A 20,359-nucleotide genomic window follows, 5' to 3' on the forward strand; every position below is an offset into this window, starting at 1 on the left:
TGATTTTACTTGGGTTCTCAAATTCACACAATTCAGTTGTTCAAAATGATTCAAAATGTTCAAATTCAATTGCGTCTGAAAATTCAAGTCAAGTTAAAAAATCATTAAAAATGATCTGTGTTACAAGATTTATGCAGAAACACATCCCTCTGGGGCAATGCAGACCCACATAATATCACTAGTAGTGAAAGACCTTCAGTGCTTCATGGTAATGTTTGATTTAGAGGAGTTTTCCCATAATATCACCACATTCCCTTCTGATTATTTTATCTATAAACAATTTATCAATCAAGTTTCTAAAAAATGTATCATACTGCACTGACTTCCTCTTTATCTTCCTGACTTTTTTCCCTTTAAAATAAATTTTTGTTTGTGCTGTATCATTTGTTAGTTTGTTTGGAGTTTTCTTTTATCGGAATCAAAGGTGTAATGATAGAGGGTGCAGTATGTATGTTGTGATTTTGGGCAATAGAACATTAATGTGACTTTAACAGGTCGTCAATTGGAACAACTTCCATTATACCGGGCTATAAAGAATGACTTTCATTTTAGGCTACTTGCATGATACTGTAATCTGTGACTGTGCTTTCAACATTTGCTATATTGTTTATTGCAACCTCGAGATGTTTCTACATGTCATAACGTTGACAGACATTTTTCTGGATTGTGAAGATATGATCTTTAGCTGGTCTTCTTATCTGACAGAGATCATAATAACAGGCTGTAACAAAACAATGGACAGAAGGTTGCAGCTCTGCCACATGTCATATTTAATGGACAACGCTTTAAAATGACGGCACCGAGGCAAGGACATCTCATTTCGTTAAAGTCCTGTTGCTGCTCCTGGCAAGTTCTCTGCTCTGTACTCATAGTGTTTGTCTGTATGTTGTATTGAAGCAATAAAGTTTTTGAAGTGGGAAAAAAAAAGTCCTGTTGCCTCGACTCCTGGGCCCTCACGTCTCCTATTCGACTTGTATGCTCGCATCTCAGGTGGGAGGGACGAAGAGTCGGAGAAATGAGGCCTTTGGGATGAAGGATGAACCCTGACTTTGCATTGCGCAGTTTCCGGTCAGATTTCCGCACCAGCAGCCTATATAATTACAGCGCGCTCCTACTCTCATTTTTACGGTAAGTGAACGGACAAGGCGTGAAAAAGGCTATAGCTTACAAACAGCACACAGGACAAGTGTCTATTAAAACAGTGTTTGTCATTTTCCACGTTCTGTAAAAGCACATCAAACTTTTCCCTCTCATTTTAAGAAAATTACAACACAACCCCCTTTCAAACAAAGGGATTTCTCATCCAAATATTTTATCTACACAATAAGACAAATGCAATTCTTTAGTAAAAGTACTAATAGGTTAACACACTGGGAAAATTATCTGTAAAAGTAAAAGTCCTACATTGAAAATGTTAAGTTTAAGTATGGAGGCTATAATCAGGAAATTGTACTTAGTCTTTTCAATGTCTTCATGCTTTTATCTTGTATTGTTTTTGTATTATTGTCTCTTGGGTATTATTGTCTTTACACTTGTTAAAGCACTTTGTAACTTGTTTTTGAAGAGTGCTCTAGAAATAAAGATTATTATTATTATTAAAGTATTAAAAAGTATAAGTAGGTTATGTGTACTCCATTCAGAATATTTTCTAACATTATGGGCCTATAGGCTATTATTATTTTATTATTTTACTCTTGTAATTGGTTGAGGTGGACCTAAGATTTACCTATTTGGTGTCTGACTGCAACTAATGATTGTTTTCATTATGGATTTGTCTTCTGATTATTTTCTCCATTAATCGATAGTTTAGTTTGTAAAAATTCAGAAAATACTCAGAAATGCCGTCACAATTCCCGAGAGCCCAAAGTGACATCCTTACAATGCTTGTTTTGTCTAAACAATAGTACAAACCTCAAAATTATAAATAATTAAAAAAATGTTCAAATGATTAAAACACACAAAAAAACAAATATTCATATGTGAGACACTGGCGCCATGAGATGTTTTTACATGAAAAATGACAAACGATTATCAAAATAGTTGCTGATTACTTTTCTGTCAATCATTAATTGACTAATCGTTTAAGACATAGTCCTACTGTTGATAGTTGCATTAAATAATCTGCTTTTATAAGATCTTCATAAATGCAACATGTTATACGTGTTATAAATGCGACAATCTCAAATTACAGGCAGGTATTCAAATGTAGCCTAATGGTTGGCCGTTCTTGTTACAATCCTGATCAGGTACAACAGGCTGTGTGTATGTGAGATGAAAAAAAAAAAGTAAAGTACGGGTACCTCAAATTTGTTCTTAAGCACAGTACTTGAGTAAAATATACCCACCACCACTGCGTGAAGGTGACGTGAGAAAAGATATCTTAACGTAATGTAACTTTATGGTTTCACGCGCTTCATTTAGGCTACCGTAACTATCAGAATACGGGTACAGTCGCAGGGCCTGACCGCGGAAATACGTACGTTTCTTCAAACTGTCATCTTGAAATAAAACAAGACGTCAGACAGTATGACTATTGCAACATCATATTGTTTTATTGTCTCTGAGCCAGGTGTCACGCCGGCTGAGAGAGAATAAGAGGAACTTAACGATTTAAGCGATTTTAGTTGGTTGGTAAGATAATGGATGGATGGATTTTTAAACGCGGACGGATATAAAGTCTTTGGCCAATGACACGTAGGTAAATGCGCTTGGGGTGGTTGAAAGTGTGTATCGTAGGTTGCTGTAGCTATATAAACTATGTTCTTAGAATAAGAGGTTAGATTAACTAATAGGCTGAAGATCTAACTATGATATAATACGCCTACATGTAACGCGAAATGTCAGCGGGGCAATAGGCTACTGGCAGCTAAAAGCCATTTAGAAAAGAATAGCTTAAAGGCCATTAGCACATTTGGTGAAAAGGTTCAAGTTCATGGCCGTCATGTTGAAAAAAGATACATACGCGCTACTAGGCTACTGCTATTTTAAGGTTTTATGAAAAAAGAGCAATTTGCTGCAGTGTTTCTGAGACCATGGACTGAATTAGGCTATAACAATACTATCATTTTAGACTACTATTTGTGTTGTTGCCACTGGTTCTGCTTTGTTATTACCATTGTAGTAATTGTCTGTTTACGGTGATGAGGGATGAAATCACCATTTTCAGTGCAAGACTGAAACTTTACTTCTCTTTCTTTTTGCCTGAATGCAAACAATGCAGGAGTCTTACTCATCAGTCTTGGCACAGCCCTGGTTTCAAGGATGTGAGAGTCATTATAATAACCATCCTTCCACCACAGCTCAGCGAGGAAACTCTCTGAAGAAGCACAAAGGGACTTGAAGACTAAAAACACTGTAAGTTCAATGTCTGACATGAGCTTGTGTTACTGACTGTGCTGTTAGACCAAAGATGAGTATTTGTGGGATGGAGGAGGAGGGCAGAGCGGAGTCTCCAGTATCCAGCTGTCTGTCTCTGAAGAGTGACCAGTCCAGAGAGATTCCTCTTGCCTTCAGCAATGAACCCGGACAATTCAACACAAAGTAAGAGTTCTCTGGCTGTGGGGGCAATAGTTGCTCTGTCAGAACATCTTGATATTAAAGTGTGCAGATATTAGTGGCTCTCAAACATTTTCTGCCCCCAAAATTCTCTGTAGAAGCACAAAGAGGGACTTCCAGACTAAAAACACTATGACATTCAATTGTATTACAATTTTTGGTCTTATCTAGACTAACCATAACCGTTTCCCTGTTTATGTACCATATGAGCCACCAACTTAACCTTTGCTAACCACAAATATAAGACCAAAACAGAGTTCACAGCATTATTATAAAGGCAAGTAAAAACAGTTTAAAGAAATAAGTCTGCTCTAATTAAAATGCAAATGTGTGAAGCAAGGTAGTCCAAAATTGGGCCAACTGGGTAATCATACAGAAGCATCCTATGGTGCGCGACACTGCTTTCAATATCTGATGTGAGCACATGTCACTGATTGTCTTGTTAGAACAAAGATGAGTGTTTGTGGGATGGATGAGGAGGGCAGAGCGGAGTCTCCAGTTTCCAGCTGTCTGTCCCTGAAGAGTGACCAGTCCAGAGAGATTCCTCTTGCCTTCAGTAATGAACCCGGACCATTCAACACAAAGTAATAGTCCTCTTTAGTTTCTTAGCCTTGTGTAATAAATCAAGTGATTGGCTGTGTTAGATGGGTGGCAATAGTTCTATCAGAACATCTTGATATTAGAGGGTACAGATATTAGTGGCTCTCAAACTTTTCTGTCATGCCCCCCTTTGGAAGAAAGAAATGTTTACAACAGAAAACAGACTTGTAATCACATAATATGACCATAAACACATTGGAGTTTCCAGATCAGACTGTTCATTATGCAGCTAAATTGTGGCAGTTGAGTATTGAGATGAGATGAGATTGAGATGTGAGCTTCTGTCACTGATTGTCTTGTTAGACCAAAGATGAGTGTTTGTGGGAAGGACGAGGAGGGCAGAGTGGAGTCTCCAGTATCCAGCTGTCTGTCTCAAAAGAGTGACCAGTCCAGAGAGATTCCTCTTGCCTTCAGCAATGAACTGGGACCATACAACACAAAGTAAGAGTTTTCTTTATTCTTTATTCTCTTAGCCTTGTGGAATAAACCAAGCAACATATTCCTTTCACCTCTACATGGATGTTGTAGTGTAAATGAAAAATAAAAAGTGAAAGGAAGACAATGGAAAGTAGTTTTTTTTATGTCCAGCCATCACATTTACGACAGAAAACCGACTTCTATTCACATAGTATGACCATAAACATCTTTCCAGATTTCCAGATCAAACTCGTCATCTGCAGCTTATGACGACTTCATGCTTTTGTAGCAAATTAATCTGCACCTTCAGACAAAAAAATCTGCTTATAATAATGACTCATCATTTTCTGTCTTTACGGAATTTCAGTCAGGGCACTCACGTTAAACTCACGTTTTTTTTGCAGCAATATGCACTTGAGAGAGTTTATTTATAAGGACAGCCTATTGTGACAGATAAGTTGTGGACAACATTGGAGGGTGTATGGAAGATGTGACTATAAATTACTTCTATGCATGGCTAGACTATAACATTTCACCCCAAAATACCCATACCTTTTTTAAAAAAAAAGAGAGGATTGGATGATTTTCACCTGGATAATAAATCCACATGCATCCACATTAGTATTTCACCAAGTTAAAAGTTTCAAGGTAAGTTAAAAAAAAAAGACCTATTTTTTCACTTACAACTTATAGCATTTAACCATGCAGTTCTTCCTCTATATGCTGAGGTTTTCAGATATCCACCTCATTCTGCGAGTACTCCAATAAGGTAAATGGAATACAATTTTAGTCAAAGCATAAAAAAAATTACATTTGAAAAATTCAAAAGCAATGTTTCTTTGCAGAAAAAGAAATGTTACTCAGATGCTATCTTTATTTGAACTATTCCTTCGATAGAAAGATTGATAATAGCCTTCTCACACAACAATGACTGTGCGATTGTCTTTGTCACATATTAGTTATTGAATGTTTGAACCACTGACTAAAAACTATTGTGTCATCTGTGTACAGGCATTAAAAGACATACCGTAACACACAACAGAATGGTTTGAATTGCTTTGGAGAGACACACCCCTACAGGCTGGCCAAGGGTCTGGCTGTGAAAGCTGTTTTAGTTAGTTGTGAAGCAAAGGGTAGGGCAAACTTGCTCTATTTCCATTTTGAACAGAGCGTAACCAGGCTGCTTTGACATTATTAAATCTTAATATGTCTTATGTTTATATATCCAGATGTGGATAATTTAGATAAAATTGCTTAAATGGGAAACGTGGTTTTTTTTTAAATGGATCTGTATGTATCCATACTATAGTCAGTGTTACCTGCAGTAGATTGCTGTCAGCGTGTTTCCGCAGCTTGGATAAGCAGAGAGTTGTACCAGCCTGTAAGCTAAGCAATGTACTGCTGTGAGCAGGGTCAGCAGCAAAATGTCTTGCACTGTACTGCACTGTATAATGCCGCCGGAGATTAGAATCAGAATCAGAAATACTTTATTGATCCTCGAGGGGAAATTCTTTTGTCACAGTTGCACTTGTCAAAGGTAGATAGATAAAGAGTATATAAATATAATAGTATAAATGTAAAAAAATAAAGACAAATATAAAGGTGTGTGGGTATGTATAATATTTCCATTATTAAGAATTATTATGGTGAACCAAAAAGGACAAGTGAATAAATAGCAGAGAATATTGCACATTAATTATTAAACAGGTAATATTGGACAGAAAATAGGTAATGAGGTCTAGTTTAATAACTAAGTGTCAGACACTTAAAGGGAGGAGTTTATAAAGTTTGATGGCCACAGGCAGGAATGACTTCCTGTGGCGCTCTGTGGTGCATTTTGGGAGAGTGAGTCTTGCAATGAAAGTGCTCCTGTGTTTGAGCAGCAAGTCATGGAGTGGGTGGGAGACATTGTCCAAGATGACATGTAGTTTGGACAGCATCCTCCTCTCTGACACCAACGACAGAGAGTCCAGCTCCACCCCCACAACGTCACTGGCCTTGCGGATCAGTTTGTTGAGTCTGTTAGCGTCTGCTATCCTCAACCTGCTGCCCCAGCATGCAGCAGCAAACAAGATAGCACTGGCCACTACAGACTCATAAAACATCCTCAGCATCGTCCTGCAGATGTTGAAGGACCTCAGCCTCCTCAGAAAATAGAGACCGCTTTGGCCCTTCCTGTAGAGGGCTTGAGTGTTCTTGGCCGATTAGCTGTTTGGGTCAGACTTTCAGTGGTTTATGGAATAGACAACAAATGCAAGAATATAAAAATTAGTAACTATGATTTGTGATGGATGAAATATTCAGATCCTTTAAGTAACTCTACCTCAGTGTAAAAAAATCCTTGTTACAAGTACAAATACGGCAATGAAAATGGTATCAGTAAAAGTACCTAAGTAAAATCATCAAAATGTACTTAAAGTATTAAAAGGAAAAGTACTCAAAGAAGAAAGTAAAGTATGCCCAGTGACTGTATATTATATCATTACATTATTGTTACTCATGCATTAATGTAAAAACAGGATTTTACTGTTTTAGTTGGTTGAGGTTGAACTATTTTGTATCACACTGCAATTAATGACTTTTCATTATGGATTAATCCGCTGATAATTTTCTCCATTTATAGATTGTAAAAATTCTGAAAATAGTGAGAAAAGTAGTCACAATTACCCAGAGCCCAAAGTGACACCTTCACAATGCTTGTTTTGTTGATCTAAACCTAAAAACAATAAAAAGAAATTACAATATTCAAAAGGAAAAGCAGTACATTTTCACATTTCCATGAAATATTTTTACATGAAAATGACTTAAATTATAAAACTTAAATAGTTGTCAATTAAATTTCTGTCAGTTAACTTTTGTACCAGCTGTACTTGTATAAACTGTTGGATTGTTAAACCTTTGACAAAACATCATATTTTTTAAACTCTTTATATGTATTGTGTGTAAAAATATTAATTTGTAAATTAACTAGTAACTAAAGCTGTCAGATAAATGTACTGAAGTTAAAAGTAAAAATTTTCCCTCTGAGATGTAGTGGAGTAGAAGTACCTCATACAGTCCCCACTTCAAAAAACCTGAACTGTCCCTTTAAGTTTGAAGCAGTATTTGCATTAACAATTTTGACAGCTACTGCACCACTTTCCCAGTATGGGTCAGACATAAAAGAAAAGGCGTATGATTCAGATTCTCCTGTTAGCCTTAGGTTATATCAGGACTAGTTTAGGAACCTAACCCATCCTAAACCCTTCACAGGTTTAATTGACTTAAAGATATTACTTTAATTGATCCACTGCATCTTATTTGTATTTTCAGACATAGCTGATACTATGTGCATTCCATGATGGTTGACATAAAGTGTTGATTATTTACTGTGACTGTTACTGTGACTGTGACTAGTGAGTTACTAACAAAATAAACATTACATGTTATGTGTTACATGTTACATGGCATTGTGCTATTTGCCAAAAACATTTTTGTTAACAGTAAATGTTTTGAGTTAAAAAGTGAATACCTTCATCTTCACAGACAGAGGAAAAGGACTAGTGGTGCCATCAAGGACCAGCTGTCATGCTGTTCTTTATGCCAGGTGGTCCTGAAAGATCCAGGGTCTACCAGCTGTGGACACGTCTTCTGCAGGCCATGCATTGCCTCAAACTGGGAAGAATGTAAATCAGCAGATTTTTCATGTCCCCAGTGTGGAAAAAGATCCAGAAAAAGTCCTGAATTGCAGACACCCAGTCAAAACAGCACTGAACCAAGTAAGTATCTACTCTTTCTAATACAAAACCAGAATATTTTCGCAGAGAAGTTTACCATAGACTTGCCATGGTTGATACAGTTACCCTCACCCTTCTGTTTTTGTTATTTATTCTTTTTCTGCTTATCAAGCAGTTACCGGCAGTCTGCAGGAGGTTTTAGACAATCATAAGAACAGCCTTAGACGAAGATGTGAATTTGCAATAGAAGGAACTGCTGAAGCAGGACATCGAACCCGCCTGAATGGGATCTACACTGAGCTCTACATCACTGAAGGACAATGTGAAGGAGTTAATGCACAACATGAAGTGTGGCAACTTGAGACAATGTCGAAAATGGAGACCCTGCATGACACTCCAATCAGCTGCTGTGACATCTTTAAGGTCTTACCTGGCCAAAAGAGATTCATCAGAGTAGTGCTAACGAATGGCATTGCAGGCATCGGAAAAACCTTCTCAGTGCAGAAATTTACTCTTGACTGGGCAGAGGGCCTGGAAAATCAAGACATTAGCCTTGTGATTCTGCTTTCGTTCCGGGAGCTGAACTTGATCAAAGAGGAGCAGTACAGTTTTCTGAGGTTGCTTCATGATTTCAATCCAACACTACGCACGGTGACGGCCGAAAGGCTTGCTCTCTGTAAAGTTTTGTTAATCTTTGATGGCCTGGATGAAAGCAGACTTTCGTTGGATTTCCAGAACAATGAGGTTGTTTCCGACGTCACACAGAGATCATCAGTCAACTTATTGTTGACAAACCTCATCCAGGGGAATCTGCTTCCCTCAGCTCTTCTTTGGATAACTTCAAGACCTGCAGCCGCCAATCAGATCCCTCCTTCATATGTCGATATGTTCACAGAAGTACGAGGATTCACTGACACTCAGAAGGAGGAGTACTTCAGGAGGAGATTCAATGATGAGTCCCTGTCCAGCAAAATCATCTCACACATCAAGGCATCCAGGAGTCTCTACATTATGTGTCACATCCCAGTTTTCTGTTGGATCACTGCTACAGTTCTGGAGCACATGCTGACTGTAGACCAAAAAGAGCTTCCCAAGACTCTGACTGAGATGTACTCACACTTTCTTCTTGTTCAGTACAAGAGGAAGACACAGAAGTATGATAAGGGACATGATATAATCCCACAGGAGCTGATGCAGGCTGACAGGGATGTCCTTCTGAAGATGGGGAGACTTGCATTTGAACATCTGGAAAAAGGGAACATCATGTTCTACCAAGAGGACTTGGAGCAATGCGGTCTTGATGTCAGAGAAGCCTTAGTTTTCTCAGGACTGTGCACAGAGATCTTCAAAAGAGAGCTTGTACTCTTTCAGAAAATGATTTACTGCTTTGTTCATTTAAGTATTCAGGAGTTTCTCGCTGCTGTCTTCATGGTCCATTGTTACCTGAGCAAGAACATAGAAGTACTGGCAACTTTCTTAGGAGAAAACTGGGATGCAAATCGCAGTGACCATGGTTTAGATAACTTCCTCAGTCGAGTTGTGGACAAATCCCTAAACAGTGAAAATGGCCACTTGGACCTCTTTGTTCGCTTCCTTCATGGTCTGTTATTGGAGTCCAACCATCTTAGGTCGTCTGCTTGGCTGGACAGCAAGCAGTTCAGAAAGCATCCAAAGAGCAATAAACAACCTGAAGAAAATGAATGCTTATGACATCTCACCTGACAGAAGCATAAACGTCTTCCACTGTTTGATGGAGATGAATGACCACTCAGTGCATCAGGAGATCCAAGAGTACCTGCAGTCAGACAACAGATCGGTGAAGAAACTCACCAAGACCCAGTGCTCAGCTCTTGCCTACATGCTGCAGATGTCTGAAGAGGTTCTAGAGGTGTTGGACCTGAAGAAGTACAATGCATCGGGTGACGGAAGACGGAGATTGCTCCCAGCCGTGAGGAACTGCAGAAATGCTCGGTTAGTACACATGTGAAGTTACCTTTATGCCTATGCCTACTTTTGTTACAGTAAAGATGTTTAGTTTATCAGTGTGTAGCTATCTTGATACTAACAGCAAATCTTACTAATTACAAACATATTACTGCTTTACTTACTACTATTTCTATTACTTAGTGATCCTTTGGTTGATGTGTTTACAGACTCTCTGCCTGTGGGCTCTCTGAGGGGCATTGTGGAGTTCTTTCCTCAGCTCTGATGTCCAACCCCTCCCATCTGCTGGAGCTGGACCTGAGTGAAAATGACTATCTACTGGACTCGGGCGTGAAGCTGCTCTCTGTTGGACTGGAGAGTCCAAACTGCAGACTGCAGATACTAAGGTCAGACAACTTTCAGAAAGCTACTTTTAACTCTTTACTTTTTCTCCTCCTCCTCCTCCTCCTTCTGGGTACTCGTGTATTCTTATTACAGGGGACTGTAATTTTGTTGTAATTTCTGTACTGTAATTTTATATATACACTCACCGGCCTCTTTATTAGGTACACCTTGCTAGTACAATGTTGGACCCCCTTTTGCCTTCAGAACTGCCTTAATTCTTCGTGGCATACATTCAACAAGGTGCTTGAAGCAATCCTCAGAGACTTTGGTCCATATTGACATGAAAGAATTGTAGAATTGTCGGCTTCACATCCATGATGTGAATCTCCTGTTCCACCACATCCCAAAGTTGCTCTATTGGATTTAGATCTGGTGACTGTGGAGACCATTGGAGTACAGTGAGCTCATTGTCATGTTCAAGAAACCAGTTTGAGATGATTTGAGCTTTGTAACATGGTGCATTATCTTGCTGGAATTAGCCATCAGAAGATCGGTACACTTTGGTCATAAAGGAATGGACATGGTCAGCAACAATACTCAGGTAGGCTGTCGTGTTTAAAAAATGCTCAGTTGGTACTATGGGGCCCAAAGTGTACCAAGAAAATATCCCCCACACCATTACACCACCACCACCAGCATGAACCGTTGAAACAAGACAGGATGGATCCATGCTTTCATGTTGTTTACGCCAAATTCTGACCCGACCATCTGAATGTCGCAGCTGAAACCGAGACTCATCAGACCAGGCAACGTTTTTACAATCTTCTATTGTCCAATTTTGAGTCTGTGTGAATTGTAGCCTCAGTTTCCTGTTCTTAGCTGACAGGAGTGGCACCCAGTGTGGTCTTCTGCTGCTGTAGCCCATCTGCTTCAAGGTTCGACATGTGATTTCATTGATGGTATTCTGCATACCTTGGTTGAAACGAATTTGAGTTACTGCTGCTTTTCTGTCTCGACCTAGTCTACCCATTCTCCTCTGACCTCTGACATCAACAATTTTTGTCCACAAATCTGCCGCTCACTGGATATTTTCTCTTTTTCCGACCATTCTCTGTAAACCCTAGAGATGGTTGTGTGTGAAAATCCCAGTAGATCAGCAGTTTCTGAAATACTCAGACCAGCCCGTCTGTCACCAATAACCATGCCACGTTTAAAGTCACTTAAATTCCCTTTCCTCCCCATTTTGATGCTCGGTTTGAACTTGCTCGGTTGTCTTGACCATGTCTACATGCCTAAATGCATTGAGGTGCTGCCATGTGATTGGCTGATTAGCTAATTTTGTTGTATCTAATGAAGTGGCTGGTGAGTCTTTATCAGGCTGATATTAATTTGATCCACATAAATAATTATGACAAATGAAACTGATCAGCCCCTCGATCAACACTTAACATTACTTCCATCTGGTTGGAGATTGCTTCAGGAGGAATTTTGTTCCTTCTGCCATAGCAGCACTGAACAAACTGTCTGTCTGACACTCAGGGTGTCTGCGGGGTCTTGAAAGGTAATAAATCAATTTTGCAAAAATTAAGGCCATTAAAAAGTATTAAAAAGTCTGAATCGCCATTTAACAAGTTATTAAATGTTGAAGATATTTTTTTCACAATGTGTTTGTCCAAAAGTTTGTTTGATAAAGTGTAGGTGAACGTATTTATTTATAATGCGTAGCCAAAAATACTAGACAGGCAGATAGCGACTGTGTGATTCGTTTCTGTAACGTTAGTCGCAGGGATCTACCGAGCGCCTGTTTCACTCTTAAACGCTCCAAAAAATTGATCCGTGCGAACCGGACAATGATATACGAGTACAACCAACCGTAATCTCCCACCCCACCGGACCCGCAATGCTAATCGTCCAAAACATAGTCGGAGTGGCGATCAGGATTAACACGATTAACCCGGTTGGCCCGTCGGTCTGTGGCCACCTTGAACAGACCCGTTCCTCAAAAACTAGAGCGAGATGCGCTGCAAGACGCTGAATCGGTAAGACAGAAGACAACGGGGAAAATTCAAGGAGTGTGTGGGTTTGGCTAACGTTTGGCTATTTAGCTAAATCTCTGCCTTTTATTGAAACAAATTCAACTTTTCATAAAGCAGATGCGCTCGTCAGTGTCACTTTTTGTGAACACATCAATCACAGCCTGGATGGAGTGGAATAAAAAAAAAAAGATGTGCTGCAACAAACTTTATAAATGTTGAACTCAGTGTTCTGCATAAATGGTTATGATTATTGACGAGTTAGTAGCCTGCCTAAAATCAAGGTTGGAGACTCACGTAGCCTACAGCATTTTTCTTGCACAAAGTTAATGAATAAAAAACAACCCCAAACTGAAACAGCTGTGATTTGAATTAATATTACACTAGTGGTAAGTTATATACTATTATATGAAATTATATTGAACATAATGAATACATTAATATCAAACTTACAGGTTACTATTAAGTTAACAATATACTTTTAACTTAATGTTATAATATTATACTAATACAGTCATTTAGACTAGTTCATGTATATGTACTACTCCAGGTTGTGCCTGTGCTACACCGCCTACACTACTTACGTTATTCATCACTCAGTTTATTCTCTTCATCTTTGTTCCCTCCTGCCCTATTTGAATTTTGTTGTATTGTTCAAGTGGTCGATGAAAGTTATCACACATATCATTGTAGGCAATCTCACATTATCTAGTTTAAACCAACTAAAACACAAAATCACACTGTTTCACATGATTTGCTGTAATGTTGCGTACATAAACGTCATAGCTTATGTAAAATAGTTGCTTTTTGCAGGAAATGTGACCAGTCCTTCACATAGAAAACAATAGGCCTATACAAGCTATTATAGGCAACTGAGAAAGTTACTGAATGCCTCATTTTTTAGGTGGTGGTACACCTGATGACATATAGGCAATAAATATGTTATAAATATACTTAAATTCATTTTAAAACCTTAAAAATATCCCTTTTAAAGGTGTGTGGCTGATTTTATCAGTTACAGCTCAAAGTGGCGTGGCAGTCTTGAAATATGTTGAATATGTCTTGAAAAGGTCTTAAAAAGATATTGAATTTTACTTCAGGATTCCTGTATATACCCTGGACACTGTTGTGAGCTGGAATATATGAATGTGAACATGACGATTTTATGTATTTTCTATAGCTGTATGTTTATGTGTCGTACTGGCTGTAAAAACAAATCACCTTCTGGGACAATACAATCTAAATCTAATTTAAATATCCTTTATCATATTTCTCAGATTGAAGAGCTGCAGTTTGTCAGAAAGTTGTTGTGATTCTCTGGCATCAGCGCTGAAGTGCACCTCTTCCCATCTGAGAGAGCTGGACCTATGTAACAACAACTATCTGAAGGATTCAGGGGTGAAGCTGCTGTCAACTGGACTGAAGAGCCCAAACTGTAGACTGGAGACTCTGAGGTCAGATAGCTTTTTTATAAACTTTGGTTAGAGATTAATTTTGATTATTATGGTTACATTTAGGGGGTAGCACAAAATCATGGGCCTTATAGATTCACTATTGGCACCTTCTCCACTTCTATTCCAAGATTCCTCTGTGGTGCTGGTCCATACTGATAACCTTCACATTGGAATAACACCTTCATGCTATATATTTGCAAGCTACAAATACTACAAACAGAGGCATATAATATTTTTTTACCGGGCACCCTGTTGGGTTTAGGTGTTTGGAGTTGAGCTTACAAGTTTATACAATTCAAGATTTAAAACATCCACAGCTCAAAGTAGATACTGAAACAGTCAGTGGTTACTATAGTAACTATAGTTTTTATACTTTTTTTAAAATCTAGATTAAGTTGCTGCAGGTTGTCAGAGAGCTGCAGTGCACACCTGGCCTCAGCGATGAAGTCCAACCCCTCCCATATGAGAGAGCTAGACCTGAGTAAAAACAAACTGAAGGATGTAGGAGTAAATCTGCTATCTGCTGCACTAGAGAGTCCCCAATGTAGACTGAAGTACCTGAGGTGAGTTCACTCCAGTAGATCTTATATCTTTAATGACACAATATTTGTCCGTTCAGAAGATGATGACTTAAAGATGATGTTATGAAGTTCTGTTTCTCATAGAATTTGTCTAACATGCGATCGAGCACTGGTTAAGTTTGGTGATCCTGACATGTTCATGCAAAATTTAGTACACTGCTCCACGGTAGTGAGTTGGCAAGTGTATAGAGCCTGTTAGAGAGGACTCTGTCTATGCTTTTTATTTAGTCGAGCATATCAGATTTGCTATTAACCCTACAATTACAGGCTTGATAGATGTGGGCTTACGGAGAACTGCTGTACTTCTTTGGCCTCAATTCTCTCATCCAACCCCTCCAGCCTGAGAGAGTTGGAACTGAGTAATAATGATCTACAGGATTCAGGAGTTAAGCTGCTGTGTGTAGGATTGGAGAGTCCACATTGTGTACTGGAAGCTTTGAGGTCAGTCAGCATGTTTTCTTTTTTACAATAATATTAAATAAATATGACACTGGCAATAATTTGGTATTTACTAACAATAATATATAATATAATAGTATTCTGATTGCCATTACATGTTCTTTATTTAATATTAAAGCATATTGAATATCATTGTTGAGCTAGATATTTAAATCCATAAAATATCAAAGGATGGGCAGCATTTTCAGCTTCACTTTCAAGTCAATACTTCTTCAACAAAATGCTGTCATTATTATAAACCTCTTGGACTCTTGATCCCAATTGTTCCTAAATTAACAATATCTACAGCTGTTTCTAGTAGTCTGTATCCCATTTGTACAGGAAACACAATTTAGAATTGTATTTTTTTCCTTTACCATATCTGTATACATGATGCACTGTGTAAGTTAGAGAAAGCATAAACTAACTTTTTAAAAAGGCCATAGTTTATTCCAACTTTTCTCATTAAGTTCAGATGCCAGAATGGTAGGGCTGTTTCTATCTGATGTAAATAAAATCAAGAGGGACCTCAGTGCCCCACACAACAACAAATCCACAGGGCTTAGGCTACTATGGAGAGCGTGTTTCGTCACTATGTTGAATACGTACAAAGAAGTAGTTGTAGTATAAGTAGTAGTAGTAGTCATCTGGTGTGTTAGAAGTAAGAAGAGAAAGAGAAATTTGGACAAATAGATGACCACACTCATTATTTAGCACAAAAGCCGAGAGAGTGTGTCAGCCACTGTAGCTTCAATTCTATGCTTGCAAAGGGAGGGGTGAGCGGTGACTGATGGTGCATTCATGTGGTATCGGAATAATCCAATTTTTTTTTCTTCTTGAATCTTTATTGCAAAAAGAGAAATAAAGTGTACATGGGACATAAAGAAGTATACAGAGCAGTATACAAATATATAAGAAGACACAAATAATAACTTTGCCAGGAGTAGTCCATATCATGTGAAGATATTAAAAGAAGACCATTCAGTTTTCACAACCTTTTATTGTTGGATTTAGAAATTAAACTGTAAAACCTCATAGAGAAAAGGTACAAAGTTAAGTGTTTTTACTGCTGAATTTACTATTGCCATTAGAATTAATACATTTATTATAAAATATTTGTTTCGTCTGAGGAGCAGGTGAATGCACAGAGCCATTTGTTGCAATTCGCAACCCTCACCACTAGATGCCACTAAAACGTACACACTGAACCTTTTAAGTATGATCATTCTACATCATACTTTAAACTAGTAACTATATCTGTCAAATAAATGTGGTAGAGTAAAAAGTACAATATTTCTACTGATAAATAGTGAAGTATAAAGTAGCATGAAATGGAAATACTTCAATTTATGGCGCTTTTTCTGCCTGTGACAATTTGGGTTTAAGTTCAGAATTCACAATTTTAGTTTCCTGTACCTAAAGTTTGTAAGCTTATATTGAGTGAAATATTTATGTATGCTTTGTTCTTTTATTTAGATTGAGGGGCTGCTGGTTGTCAGAGAGTTGCTGTGCTTCTCTGGCTTCAGCTTTAATGTCCAACCCCTCCAGTCTGAGGGAGCTTGACCTAAGTGAAAATGATCTACAGGATTCAGGAGTGAAGCTGCTGTGTGCTGGATTGGAGAGTCCACATTGTAGACTAGAGACTCTGAGGTAAGGAATCCCTTTTTTCCTCTATTCAACATAAGAAATAATTTGTTAAAGAGGTGGTGTTATGCTTTTTGGCTTTTCCCCTCTCCTTTATTGAGTTATATCTCTTTTTTGTGCATGTAACAGGTTTGCAAAGTGAAAAAGCCCAAAGTCCAGCCCAAAGGGAGTTCCCATCTCCCACAGAAAGCACTGCTCTGAACTGCTTGAAAACAGCTCGTTGTAGTCCAGCCCTTCACTTCCTTTAATTGTGACATCACAATGTATATATATAAATAGTCTGAGCGGAGGCCCTTTGGCTCGACTCGCCTTTGTTTGGTTTTCCATTGTAGAAATGTTGTACCTGTACCTGCTTCCAGGTACTTTTTTTCGTATCACCTCACCTCCCTCGAGGTTCCAAGCAAGCTGAGGGATACTAAAATGTAACGTGAAAACACGACAGACTGCTGATTGGTCAGAGAGAGAGAGAGCATGCACCAGACAGAGGCAGCAACAGAAGGTTTTATATTTTACAGTTTCCGTATGTAATTTCATCACTAAATCCACTTCTGAGAAGTTTTGAGGTGAGAAATCAGCTGTGTAGAATATTGACAGTTTTACGAGAAGTGATGGCGGAACAAAAATGTGCTTGAATATTTTCAGGAGCGTGTGAGGTCGGCCAGCCGCCCGCTCACACAGCCTTCTGCTCCCGCCGTCTTTACATTCTGAGGAATGAGAAACGTTTTAACCGTAGACTGTATATATTTTAAAAGCTGTGTGGATCACTGGTCTGTATGTCGCATTGAACATTACGTCACAGCAGTTGTGTGTTGCGTTGCTATGACGACAAGCTAAGTTCTATCTCTGGGTACTGTCTGCAATGGAAAACGGAGCAGGGCCGAGTAGAGTCGAGTCTATGGATTTGCGCTATGGCAGCATTTTTCGGCAAGGCAGCATAGATCGTCAGAACACCGGCAACAGTTCAATGTTCAGTCCTAATGGTAAGATGTGGAACAATGATGTGTGGTTTTGGACTTGATTTGACTTTGATTTGGATCACACTACCTTGTTTCTTACGATCCGCCCTTCTCTGCTTCTGATTGGCTAGTAGTCCTTACCTGGGAACTGAGCATGTGCAACTCCCAACAAAGATTTTGTACAAGTAAGATTCATCACTCTGTAGCTCAAGAGCGGAGCGTACAACACATAGGGTGAAAAGAGGAGCTGCAGCAATGTGCAGTATGAGGAAAAATATGGCGTTTTTTTTTTTTAATTAAACCATTTAAACCTGTTCTGGTACAACCCCTAATTAAGATTTTGAACCTGATAATGAGCATAATACCACCTCTTTAAATAATGTTAAAACATTTATTGGAGAACAAGAAGGATCTACTGATGTGGTGGACTTTGAAGTTAAAAATGTAATTGATGCTGGTGCTCCTCACTGTATCGCCAATATTTTCACGTGATTTGGCACCTGAGCTGCTCGTCTGTGTTAAATAAAGACTCCCGGACTTCTCTGTTGTTTTTCATGAATGTATTTATCAATCTGGGGAGAATGAACCCCAAACAGTATGGAAATCAAATGACTTTCGCAGAAACTCGACACTTTTGGATGATATTAAATATTGACCAATATTTCTCTACATAGTACTAAAATGTCAGAAAAATGTGAAAGTAACCCAATAAAAAATTTCTAATCTCTGCAGGTTGAAACGCTGTCGGCTCACAGATGAAGACTGTGCTTTTCTGGCATCAGCTTTAAGGTCCAGGCAATCCTGTCTGCGAGAGCTGGATCTGAGTCAAAACAGCCTGCAAGAATCCAGAGTGAAGCTGCTGTCTGACGTCCTGGAGAATCCACATTGTAGACTGGAGACTATCAGGTCAGTAGCGGGTTTGGGTTAGTCTATACTAGTTTCAGCATTCTTTGCAAAACAGAGTTGACTTTTCAACGCTCCAACTTTATAAATGGCTGCTTTCCACTGTGCACATCTGAGAAAAGAATGGTGACTTTAGGATTGCATAAAATGCAGAGAAAGAAACAGCACTCAATCAAGCCAGACGCCTAATGTGATGATGTGTTTGATCTAACCTAGATCATTTTTGTTAATCACTACAGAATGGAAGAAATGGAGTAAATCCAGAGTGCATCCATCTGACGAACATGCATCACTGGCCATGAGGTGTTGCTAACTCTTGGGCTTCTGTGATCAACATATCACTGTTCTAAATGTACAGTTGCTTGAAGTTTTGTTAGTTTTAATTTTAAGAAAACAGATCAATTCAGATTGAGTCAAGTCAGGACAAAAGTGCAATACTGTTTTTATATTTGAATAAACCTACCATGCTGTCACAGTTGTTTGTTTTTCATAATTATTTAATTAATTTTAATTGGACTGTTTGAAATGGCTTGCACCATGTGACAAGATAATGGAAAGCAGTGCAGTAGTCTAAATCTTTTGCAATTTTCTTTATATAGCACATTTCACTACATGTAAACTCAATGTACTTTATATTGAAAGAATATACACTTTTAAAAAAAAATAAAGGGAACACTTAAACAACACAATGTAACTCCATGTCAATCACACTCCTGTGAAATCAAACTGTCCACTTAGGAAGCAACACTGATTGACAATCAATTTCACATGCTGTTGTGTAAATGAAATAGACAACAGGTGGAAATTATAGGCAATTAGCAAGACACCCCCAATAAAGGAGTGGTTCTGCAGGTGGTGACCACTTCTCAGTTCCTCTGCTTCCTGGCTGATGTTTTGGTCACTTGTGAATGCTGGCGGTGCTTTCACTCTAGTGGTAGCACGAGATGGAGTCAACAACCCACACAAGTGGCTCAGGTAGTGCAGCTCATCCAGGATGGCACATCAATGCGAGCTGTGGCAAGAAGGTTTGCTGTGTCTGTCAGCGTAGTGTCCAGAGCATGGAGGCGCTACCAAGAGACAGGCCAGTACATCAGGAGACGTGGAGGAGGCCATAGGAGGGCAACAACCCAGCAGCAGGACCGCTACCTCCGCCTTTGGGCAAGGAGGAGCAGGAGGAGCACTGCCAGAGCCCTGCAAAATGACCTCCAGCAGGCCACAAATGTGGATGTGTCTGCTCAAACGGTCAGAAATAGACTCCATGAGGGTGGTATGAGGGCCTGACGTCCACAGGTGGGGGTTGTGCTTACAGCCCGACACCGTGCAGGACGTTTGGCATTTGCCAGAGAACACCAAGATTGGCAAATTCGCCACTGGCGCCCTGTTGTCTTCACGGATGAAAGCAGGTTCACACTGAGCGCACATGACAGACGTGACAGAGTCTGGAGACGCCGTGGAGAACGTTCTGCTGCCTGCAACATCCTCCAGCATGACCGGTTTGGCGGTGGGTCAGTAATGGTGTGGGGTGGCATTTCTTTGGGGGGCCGCACAGCCCTCCATGTGCTCGCCAGAGGTAGCCTGACTGCCATTAGGTACCGAGATGAGATCCTCAGACCCCCTGTGAGACCATATGCTGGTGCGGTTGGCCCTGGGTTCCTCATGTGGCTGGAGTGTGTCAGCAGTTCCTGCAAGAGGAAGGCATTGATGCTATGGACCGGCCCGCCCGTTCCCCAGACCTGAATCCAATTGAGCACATCTGGGACATCATGTCTCGCTCCATCCACCAACGCCACGTTG

The 20,359-nt window shown here is 39.3% G+C and overlaps 1 pseudogene; it reads left to right on the plus strand.

Moving 5' to 3' along the window:
- Positions 1-2,542: 2,542 nt before the first annotated feature.
- On the plus strand, positions 2,543-19,040 carry LOC123975221 (annotated as a pseudogene).
- Positions 19,041-20,359: the final 1,319 nt, after the last annotated feature.

This window comes from Micropterus dolomieu, linkage group LG08, assembly GCF_021292245.1.
Source record: "Micropterus dolomieu isolate WLL.071019.BEF.003 ecotype Adirondacks linkage group LG08, ASM2129224v1, whole genome shotgun sequence".
Classification (NCBI taxonomy): domain Eukaryota; kingdom Metazoa; phylum Chordata; class Actinopteri; order Centrarchiformes; family Centrarchidae; genus Micropterus; species Micropterus dolomieu.